Genomic DNA, 10,978 nt, shown 5'->3' with positions numbered 1-10,978 from the left:
GCCGTTACCCAAATTCTACTGGTGGCCATTGAAATGCCTCTTATGATGGTCCCACCTAGAAAAAAATCTCTTTATTTTTCTACCTGCCTCCAAACAGACAGGAAAATGGTAACTCATGTCATAGTTCACAAATCTCGAGGGATTCTACACATCTGCTTCAGCCAGTCTGTGAACTTTCAGAAAACATGCAAATATTTTACATTTGTTTATTATGTAAGGGGGTTTCAAAGCTTCTATCAGCGCTTTCATAGGGGCCTATTACCTACCAAAGGTTAAGAATCTCTAGCTCTATTATATCTTGAAAGTATTTCAAATACACTTTCTCACTTCCACCCCATTAGTTAATTCTTTTTGTTTGTTTGTTTTTTGTTTTTGAGATAGGGTGTCACTCTGTCACCCAGGCTGGAGTGCAGTGGAGCAAGCATAGCTCACTGCAATCTCAAACCTCTGGGTTCAAGTGATCCTCCTGCCTTAGCCTCCTGAATAGCTGGTGCCATAGGCTTGCACCACCACGCCCAGTTAATGTTTTGTATTTTTTTCAGAAACAAGATCTCACTCTGTTCCACAGACTGGTCTCAAACTCCTGGCCTCAAGCTATCCTCTCATCTCAGCCTCTCAAAATGTTGGAATTACAGGCATGAGCCACCTCACCTAGTCCTTAGCCAATTTTTTAATATATAAATCAGGTACCGGTCACCACTTTCAGGATGCCTTCCCTGATCATGTCACCTATAACTGATTTTCCTCATATTTTCCTGCAAAAGCTAAGTCACTTTCCTGTTTACTACATTCTGTTTAGATCTCAGTAACTGGACAGATATTTATAATGTCCTACTATTTGCTAGGCACTATCCTTTACTTTAGGTGTGCTTTGTCTCCTAATGCACTGTTAGAAGAGGACAATGAACATCACAGTATCCAATATGTCTTCTGTGTCCAAGGACATAATGTAGTTGTAGCTCCAGTGGATGGAAGCAAGGAACAGCAGTTGCAGTTCTGTAGCTGGCATTCAGCTCAAGAAGAATAAGTAAAACTGGACTCGTGGTGTTTTTTTGTTTGTTTGTTTGTTTTCTTTTTGAATGGGAGGCTTTTACAGAAAACGTCAATCAGATTATCCTGGGCATAGTGATAAAATGAAGCCCAAGCAAAGGTTTCCCCCACTCTACCCCACCCAATATACTGTGGCACTAAAAAACCACTCCAGAATCAGAAGTATGCTGATCTCCATCAGCCATCTTAGTAGCACCTGAAATAGACCAGCGTCTATGTGAGAACTGTAGTTGGGTTTCCACAAATAACCTAGACTGGAAAAACAGCTCGACCTGAACTCTGCCCCGTACGCAGGGGATCAGGAGCATGAACCTCTATACAAAGGGCGGCAGAGCGGTTACTAAACGTGCTGATTTTTCATCACTGGGAACGCGCATTTTTAAAGTGAATAGGTCCCTGATGATAACGGAGTTGTTTAATGGGGGGTTGAAGATATTATGTTAGGGACCTGGCAGAATGTAGTTAACGCATTGGGGGGAGGGGAGGTTTGTGTCCAGTTTTAGGCAAAAACTTCTCAGTTCCACCCCACCTTCTGATGGGTGCTTTTTTGATGAGGCTTGTTTTGCAAAACTCAACAGTTAAGACATGCTGTGTCGTGGAATGATTTGAAGTATCTAAGCCGTGACACACTACTTAACCCCCCATCTCCAGTTATCCCAATGGACCGACCCCAAGGGGGCATTTCCGCTGAAGTCCAGGGCTGTAAAGTGAGAAGAGCCGCGCTAAAGCTACACGTCGCCGTCATCCCAGGTACTGCGCTGATGCGCTTCGGGCAGACCAGGTGCGCCCCCAGGGGCGTCCTCTCTTACGCAGGACGGGCCACGCGGGAAGAGACCGGCGACGAGGGCGAGGCGGGAGGCAGGAAGGTCACCCTGGTCCCCGGCCGGGCGGGTGCGGCCCAGCCTCTCTTCCTGGGCACGTTCGGGCGGGGCGATCGCAGGGAACTGGGCGGGGAAGCGACCGTCCCTGGCTCCGCCGAGCGCCAGCCCGCTCTTCTTGCCCGGAGGCGCCGCAGGCCTGGGTTCCCGGACATCTGAGCCCGAGTACCGCCTCCCCAAAGGTGAGGGAGTTCCGGGGAGGCGGAGACGGGGGCGGGGGCCGCGGGCGGTCTCCGGGCTGCTGTCGCGGGGCCAGCCCGAAGCCCCCGATCTCCTGGAGCCGCGCACCGCGTGGGGCGCTGGAGTAGGGCGGGCCAAGGTGGCCTGCGGCCTCAGTGGAAGAGAGGCTCGCGAAGCGCCCCAGAGCGGGCCCAAGCGCTGGAGGCCTGGGGGCGCCTCGCCGCAACTTCTCTTTGGAAGCCCAGACACGCGCCCGGGCTCGCGCGCGCGCGCTCCCCCATGGCCACGCGCGCACCCTGCTGCCCGCTCCCCCGCGCACCCTCCGACTATTTTTTCCTCTTCCTTTCATCCTCACACTCTAAAATAGGTCAAGGGGTGGAAGTCACACCTGGTGCAGCCCTAGACCCTCATGCAAAAGCAGCTTTTGCTCCTGGCTGCGGGACAGCGCTGTGACTACTCGCAACGGGAGAGCTGCTGCTCGTCCCCACACTGTGCAGAAAGCGCCGGCTACCCGGGCGCTGACAATGGTCTTCAGAGGGGAGCGGAGAGAAGCCTCTGTTCCTCCCTAGATCCGCCGCCTCGGCGCCCGCCCCGAGGGTGGAGGGGGCGCGACAGGTCGTCTCGCGCGTGTCCCGGAGCCTGCGCCTGGGTCTGCACGGCTGGGTGAGTTCCTGCCGGTCCCCTGTCTTTACAGTGGCCCAGGGTGACCTGTTTACCTTGAAAACTTAGATACGATCAAAACAGGCGAGACTGCCATGCAATAAGGGATTGCGGGATGTGCCTTAGGGTGTAAGATTGGATACATCAGAATTCAGAGATAAAGGGCATGTCCAGTGCATTAAAGGTTAAAATGGATTCGTATTTTTTCATGGAGTGCACGTGTATCATTCCCTGGGGAATTGATTTTTAATTAGTAAGAGTGAGAGAACTAAGATAACGAAGGTAGAAAGTTTTTAAAGCTCAGGATGAAAATACAGTTTAAGAAGGAATGCCAAATTAGAAAGAGAAGGATTTGTATGATATTACTTGCTATGTGTGGGTGTGTGGGGTTTTTGTTTTGTTTTGTTTTGAGACGGAGTCTGTCTCTGTCGCCCAGGCTGGAGTGCAATGGCATGATCTTGGCTCACTGCAACCTCCATCTCCCAGGTTCAAGCAATTCTCCTGTCTCAGCCTCCTGAGTAGCTGGGATTACGGGCGCCAGCCACCACTCTCGGCTAATTTTTGTATTTTTAGAAGAAACGGGTTTCACCACGTTGGTCGGGTTGGTCTTGAACTCCTGACCCCGTGATCTGCTCACCTCGGCCTCCCAAAGTGCTGGGATTACAGGGGAGAACCACTGCACCGGGCCAGGTCATTTTATATTACGTGGGTTCTTTGTGATAAATAATGTGAGCCCACAATGCTCTATGTAGAAAGAAGATAAGGCTGTAAACCTCTACTTGCAGAGCTTTATGATAAGTGGTAGGTATGAATTTAAATGCACATTGAAAATTTAGTGTGGGGAAAGAGCTAAACTATATATCATTTTGAGGTTAAGGTTATTGGTGACATTACAGCTATCCATTGGCAACCATTTAGTTGTTTCAGTAACTAAAAGTACTAATATTCATGTGACATCAGCAAATGGAAGCCTTTATCTTTTTATTTTTTATTTGTTTGTTTATTTATTTATGTTTGAGACAGAGTCTCAACTATCTATTACCCAGGCTGGAGTACAGTGGTGTGATTTTGGCTCACTGCAACCTCTGTCTCCTGATTTCAAGCAATTGTACTGCCTCAGCCTCCCCAGTAGCTAGGATTACCACCATGCCCAGCCAAATTTTTTTTTATTATTATTTTTAGTAGAGATGGCGTTACACCTTGTTGGCCAGGCTGGTCTCAAACTCCTGACCTCGAATGATCCACCTACCTCAGAAGCCTTTATCTTTTAGCTGGTGAATAGTTAACTTGTTTGAAGTTTGAGGAAGGGAGAGTTGAAGGGTTCTCTGTCCTTGATGGCTGGCTGAGAATGCAGGGTAAAGAATTGTCCAGTATTGGTGAGTGGTGTCTTAGCGTTGCTCATAGCTGGAACATCACTTAGGAGAATGTAAGTGGCTCTCAGATGGTCATTGGTTACCTATAACTTTATTTAAAGGAGACCTTTACAAGTTGGGACCCATCTTGTCACTGAGGAAATTGTGCCAAAGAACTACTGCTTTATTAATGCATTTGATCAGATTTGAAAAGGGAGCTCTCTGTATACTCTTTTTCTAACTCACAAGAAATTTTGTTTCTAGAAAGATTCAATTACCGTAATGATGTCTTTGGAAATGTACCTTTTTGCATGTGTATCTTAATATGGATAAAGTTCCAAGGTAGTTCAAAGGTTTTAATAATATTTTGCTTACCAGAGGGATGTGAAATTGGGAATATCCTGTGTGGATAGTTAACTCTGCCGTAAATTGGAAGGTTAATGGGAGTGGGGATCTTCCCAGTAAATTGTAAATCTCTATGTATGTGTATCTTTGACAGACAAATCTTACTGGAGATTACCAGGGCTGTGAAGAAGAGGTATTAACGAGACCTTATAGTATTTCTGATAGGTGGCTATATGGATACTAACATGCATTTCACTTGTAAAGAATTTATGTGTTCCTGTAGAGAACTAGTCTCCAAAATTTGAAACACATTTATGAAGAAGGCTCTATCATTGCTTTGAAGAAGACACAAGCAAGACGTGCTTGGCACTATACAGGCTCATAATGTTGAGGGCAAAATGCAGTGAAATCCTTGTGTTTACTACATGTCAGTGTTCTCATTTGTATTTTTAAACAGGAATTGAGTGAAAGCTCTCATTGCAATTAAGCCCCTGGTATAATGCATTATTGAAATTAGGCTGTCAGCACTTGTCTGTACAGTCTTACATTTTTACTCGTAAATTAGGAATTCTTCCGAAAAGAATGACATGATGAAATCATTAAGATAACTGGAGAATTCATTTAAGGACAGACTGAATAGTGATGCTAAAGGCCAGTTAAATGTCCTTCAGCTTTTGTGATTCACTTCTCTTGATCCCATAAAGAGAGTACATTGCATAGAACTCCTAGCTGCGACATCTACAAAAGGAGTTAACATCATTTGCTTTGGATACTCACGTCTCATCCAGAGAAACTTCTAACCACTCAAAGAAGGCATTTTAAGGGTTTGAACTAGATCACCTGGATTGAAGCCCAGCTCTGAGCCATTTCCTTGTCTGTGAAATGGAGATAATAATATCTCCCCAGGTGGCTGTGGGGAGCAAATGAATAGGTGTAAAATGCACAGTTGACACATTGTGAGCAGTCATAAAGAGGGGTTTATAACAATAAGTAGGAGTATATTGACTTAATATCATCTCCTGGAGGCTGCAGAGAGGTTGCTGCCTAATTGACTCTAGAACTGAATATTTGGGTCACTGGTTCAATCCCCCATCTGGGTATGCTTAGTACACTTCTATAGCATAGAATATAGAATGTGCTGTACTCTTGGTAATTAGTGTCCTTTGGGAGATAGAGGCTGTCACACTTGCATCTCCGACACCCTTTGACTCAACTAGGTTGAAGAAGTAAACTGTGGTTGTTTTTGGAGATGATGATGAAGATGGTAGGGGATGAAGGTCACATGAGGGATTTGGTGTATGGTTCTCTTGACACATATGTGTGGTTTTATTCTCTTTGCTTTTCTCTGTTCCCTTCTATCCTCCCTTCTTTTCTCTCTGAGGGTCCCGATGATTATTTCCCAACCTTTGTTTTTATGTCTCCGCATCAAGCCTAGGCCCTAAAGTGTTGTTAGCCCTGATTTGGGTAGTTCTGGAAAGTTCAGCCTGTGAACTTCTTGTTCGTAAAGGCGTAACTGTGGATGTCAAATAAGCACAACCTTTTCCACTTCCACGGTCCTTCTGGGGTGTTACATGCCATCTTGCTGTATTGAAAGTGCTCATTTTTACCTTCTTTTTCTTCTTTGTTAGACTGCAGATGTTGGAAACTATCCTAGCCATTTCAAGCAGAAAGGAGTTGAATATGATAATTAGGTGCTCACAAGAAGGTTGGCAGGGAAGGTTGCAACTGAAAGTAGAGGAGGGGCCTAGCCTTAGCCTTATGTACTGGCTCCAGGCAGCCAGCCTGGCTGGCCCCAGGGTTGCTGCTGTCATTGCCACAGCCTAGGGGCTGGGAATCAGAACCACCATTAGAACTGCTAACATCAAGGACACACCTTTTGGGCTGTGTTACAGTGATCAGAGAGGCTACTGCAAAATGCCTGTCCATCCTAGGAAGCTAGTAACTGAACATTGCTACGAACAACAAAAACAAGGAAGCAAACGTTTTCCTTAGATGCCCTCCACCTTCCTTTTTATCCTGCTCATCTCCCTGGAAGAACCTACACTGTGCCCAGAACCTTAGCTGTAAGGGACTCCAGGAAATGTGGTTTATAGGTTTCTAGCCTCATAGGTAGAGGGTTGCACACTTTAAGGAGACAGGAGTGAATGTTATGTGACAATCCATCATGTCTAACATGTATTTAAAATATATTTCTTCTGAGATTTGGCTAGAATATTTATTTTTAAGGCTGGTAGAGATTGACTTTGGAAAGGTAAGACAAAATGTTGTAAAAAACGTTTTAACGGAGCTAGTTGCTAATCAGTTACCTTTTCAAACAGATGGATATTATAGTTTTGCAGCTGAAATTGCTGGAAAAAGCATCAAGCAAATGAATAACTAAAAATTACCAAGCGCCTGCCTCTGCACATGGTACTAATTGAATGTGAAATAATGTTCCTTTGGTTTGGTTTCATAATCAAGGTAAAATATTAGGAAAATTATTTTTTAAAATTATTTTTCCTTCTCAAAGCCATAGATAGCATACCCATTTAATGAACCACAATACAAACAGAGAAAATAATGTCTTAAGAGAGAAATAATAGCACCTGGCTTGCTAGTTCTTTCATTAGATGAATTATCTGTGTATTTGTGTTTTTCCCAAATCTTTCTTTCCCCTCTAACTTTCAGCATGCTCATTTTAAGGGTTATTGGAGAATAAACAAGTCACTTTAAATATTCATTTCATACTTTGACACTTGTCAGATTCCTTTTTTTCCAAACTATTGAAGTAGATATGATTGGATCTCTTCTATTTTTAAGCAATAAATTACCAGTTTATTTGTACTCACAAATTACATTAGCACATCAAAGGATGGTATTGATTATTGAACAAAATTATGTTATATTTACCTGTGATATTTGGAGTTGGAAAATGAGAGAATATGTTCATCCGGAAGATGGATAACAATAAGGTTATGATAGTATGGTACTTTTATTATAAGTGCAGAACAGTAGCTCACTCAAAGAGAAAGTGGTATATTCTCTCATGGTGAGGTGAAAGATGGAAATAATTGAAATGTGAACATATTTCTGACTTCAAAGAATATTTACTGATGTTTTAAACAACAACAAAGAGGTAGCCAAGAGAGGCAAGTAGAAGCTGTCTGGGACCATGTCTTTGTCTTCTCTGTTCCCTTTAATGCAGATACAGTGAAGCAGGCGAGTTTGACAAATGTTAGAGGGTTTTAGTGTTTAAAGAAATAATGTTTGTAAGAAATGAGGACTGCCTTTGGGACTGTAATCAGTGTTCGGAAAGTAATCAGATGTCTTTAAAATTTTATCAGAGCCTTTAACATTCCATGGGACACCAAATTTATGATTAGAGTAATTCAAGAAAATACAGAGACATTCTGAATGTTAAGATATTTGCATACAAAGATGGCAATTCAATGATTTATGCAATTATGAAATAGACCTAGGGTGATCAGATGACTTATTGTTTAAGCGAAGACACTTTCAAGAGTGAAGAGGGAATGATTAGTGACTGCTCTGAATACAGAAGACTGCCTCAGCAAACTTTGGGGTGACCAGAACTTAATGGTCACCCAAGATTAAGGTGCTAGTATTTTAGCTTGATTGCATTAACTGCAGTGCTGATTTTTAAAAATTGTAATAAAATATACATAGAATGAAATATACTATCTTAACTATTTTTTTAGTGTACAGTTCAGTGACATTTATTTCACATTGTTGTGTAACCATCACCACTATCCGTCTCCAGAACGTTTTTATCTTCTCAAAGTGAAACTCCATACCCATTAAACCATAACTCCCCCTCATTCCTCCCCGCAGTACCTGGCAATCACCCTGCCTGTATACGTTTGATTCTTCTAGGAACATATATGACATGGTTTGGCTGTGCACTCACCCAAATCTCAAACTGTAGCTCCCACAATTCTCATATGTTGTGGGAGGGTCAGAGGGAGGTAATTGAATCATGGGGGTGGGTGTTTTCTGTGATAGTGAATAAGTCTCATGAGATCTGATGGTTTTATAAGCAGGAGTTACCCTGCACAAGCTTCTCTCTCTTGCCTGCCACCAATATAAGACATGCCTTTTACCTTCTGCCATGATTGTGAGGCCTCCCCAGCCATGTAGAACTGTGAGTCCATTAAACCTATTTTCTTTATAAATCACCCAGTCTCGGGTATGTCTTTATCAGCAGCGTGAAAAAGAACTAATAACTATGTAAGTGAAATCATATAGTATTTGTCCTTTTGTGATTAATTTATTCCATATAGTATAATATTTTTAAGGTTCATCCATGTTATAGCATGTATCAGAATCTCCTTCCTTTTTAAGGCTGAATAATATCCCACTGTCTGTATATGCCACATTATGCTTATCCATTCAGCTGCAGTTCGGATACATGGGTTGCTTCTACCTTTTGGCTATTATGCATAATGCTACCATGAACATGGATGTGCAGATACCTCTTAGACTCCCTGCTTTCAGTTCCTTTAGGTACATACCCACAGTATTGGTTTTTCAATGAAGAAATTAAAAATGGGAAGAAAAGAAAGCATTATTTTTCTCTGTAAGGTATGTCTGATCCTGGTTCTTCCGCACGATGCTGCATCCAACTGACACCCAGCTATACCTCTGTAGGATTCGTCAGAAAAGGCAGGTAATTTAAAGAAACTACCTGCTGAAAAAAGCACCCAAGATCTTAAATTTCATCTCCATGCAAGAAAGGAAGCTAGTTTTTCTGTCACAACTACCGTGATACATTGACCACAGATGTATGTCTCTAAATGAACAGGACTAGCATCTAGAGTGTCAGAATCTGAACAAAGAGAATTATGATCTTCAGTAGCACAAAGAACCAGCATGAAATTGAACAAAAGAATTCTCTGTGTGACCAAGAAAATCTTTGTAACGCAGGGGACCATGAACTTCCTGGGTGAAAGGGAACAGGACTAACAACTACAGGCTGAGCATCCCTAACCTGAAAACCCAAAATCTGAAATGCTCCAATATCCAAAAATTTTTGAGCACTAACATGATATGTGACAAGTGGAAAAATCCCACAGCTGACCTCACTTGACAGATTGCAGTCAAAACACAGTCCAAACTTTGTTTCATGCATACAATTATTTTAAAATATTATATAAAATTACCTTCAGCTATGTATATATAAATCATAAATGCATTTTGTGTTTAGACTTGTGTCCCATCCCGAGGATATCTTATTATGTATATGCAAATATGCCAAAATTGGAAACACTTCTGGTCCCAAGCATTTTCTTTACTTCCTCCTTTCCTTCCTTCCTTCCTTCCTTCCTTCCTTCCTTCCTTCCTTCCTTCCTTCCTTCCTTCCTCCTTTGCTTTTCTCTCCTTTCCTTTTCTTTCTTTTTTTTCTTCCTTTTCCTTCTTCTTCTTCTTCTTCTTCTTCTTTTTTTTTTTTGACTGAGTCTTGCTCTGTTTCCCAGGCTAGAGTGCAGTGGCATGATCATGGCTCACTGGAATCTCAACCTCCTGAGCTCAAATGATCCTCCTGCCTCAACCTCCCAAGTAGCTGAGACCAGAGATTCCTGCCACTACACCTGGCTAATTTTGTTTAATTTTTATAGAGACAAGGTCTCACAAAAACCTATTTTACCCAGGCTGGTCTTGAACTCCTAGGCTCAAGCAGTCCTTCCACCTCAGCTTCCCCAAGTGCTGGGATTACAAACATGAGCCACCATGCCTGGCCTGGTCCAAAACATTTCAGGTAAGGAATACTTAATCTGTTGATTTGGAAACTGAGATGAAAGGAGACAGGCTACAGCAGAATAGGGAGCTTTCAGGTACAGATAAAAGTATTCTTCCTTTGGCTGTAGAAGTGTATACCCAAATGCCAATATCAAGAACATTGGTGCATCTAATCTCAATTTAGACAATCCCTTTATGGAAGTGGAGACATCAAAATGCAACTCTTCATTTGAAGTTTTAAGTGACACAGTTTCCACTGGGGTTTTACAGTGCTGGAAAGTAACATCCATGTGTCTGGGACAAATAAGGAGTTACTGCATTTACTATATGGGAATGGCTCCGCCTGTTTAATTCTCTGAGGCAGTTCTGGCACTCTGAGGAGTCAACAGAGTAAATCTGCTCATTTATAATGGCAGCCTTGAGGGAAATTGATACACTTCAGTCATGAGTAGTAACTAAGCTTAAGAAAATATGTCTGCAGAAGTTACCTGACAATCAGAAATGGTAGCTGAGAGCCAAACAGGTATTAAGGAGCGTTCAGAAAAATGGAGCCCACTGAGTATCTTGTGGCAGGCCCAGAATGGACAGTGTCCCCAGATCTGCTCTCCTTGGACTGTACCTGTATCGGTGAAGACTGAAAAATGAACAGGCTAGTCCACACAGAAACCTGCACACAAATGTTTGTAACCACTTTATTCCTAATTGCCCAAAATGGAAAGCAACCAAGATGTCCTTCAATAGGTGAATAGATAAACAAATTATGGTACATCCTTATGATGG

At 42.7% G+C, this 10,978-nt stretch overlaps 1 protein-coding gene across 12 annotated transcripts in view; it reads left to right on the top strand.

Annotated features, from left to right (window-relative positions):
• The first annotated feature begins 1,759 nt into the window (after window positions 1–1,759).
• The window catches only part of TRMT9B (tRNA methyltransferase 9B (putative)), a 62,682-nt gene continuing 53,463 nt past the window's right edge, over window positions 1,760–10,978 (top strand). For 4 of the 12 annotated variants that reach the window (XM_054243812.2, XM_054243815.2, XM_078347434.1 and 1 more), the window contains exon 1: window positions 1,760–1,800. The gene's annotated coding sequence lies outside the window, so the exon portion shown is untranslated. Of the gene's footprint in view, window positions 1,801–2,027; window positions 2,772–10,978 lie in introns of those variants that run through there. The other 8 variants (XM_078347428.1, XM_078347433.1, XM_078347430.1 and 5 more) reach the window with 3 other exon arrangements.

This window comes from Callithrix jacchus, chromosome 13 (assembly GCF_049354715.1).
Source record: "Callithrix jacchus isolate 240 chromosome 13, calJac240_pri, whole genome shotgun sequence".
In the NCBI taxonomy this organism is placed as follows: Eukaryota; Metazoa; Chordata; class Mammalia; order Primates; family Cebidae; genus Callithrix; species Callithrix jacchus.
Note: the sequence above shows the minus strand (reverse complement) of the source record. Positions and strands in the feature narration are given on the sequence as shown.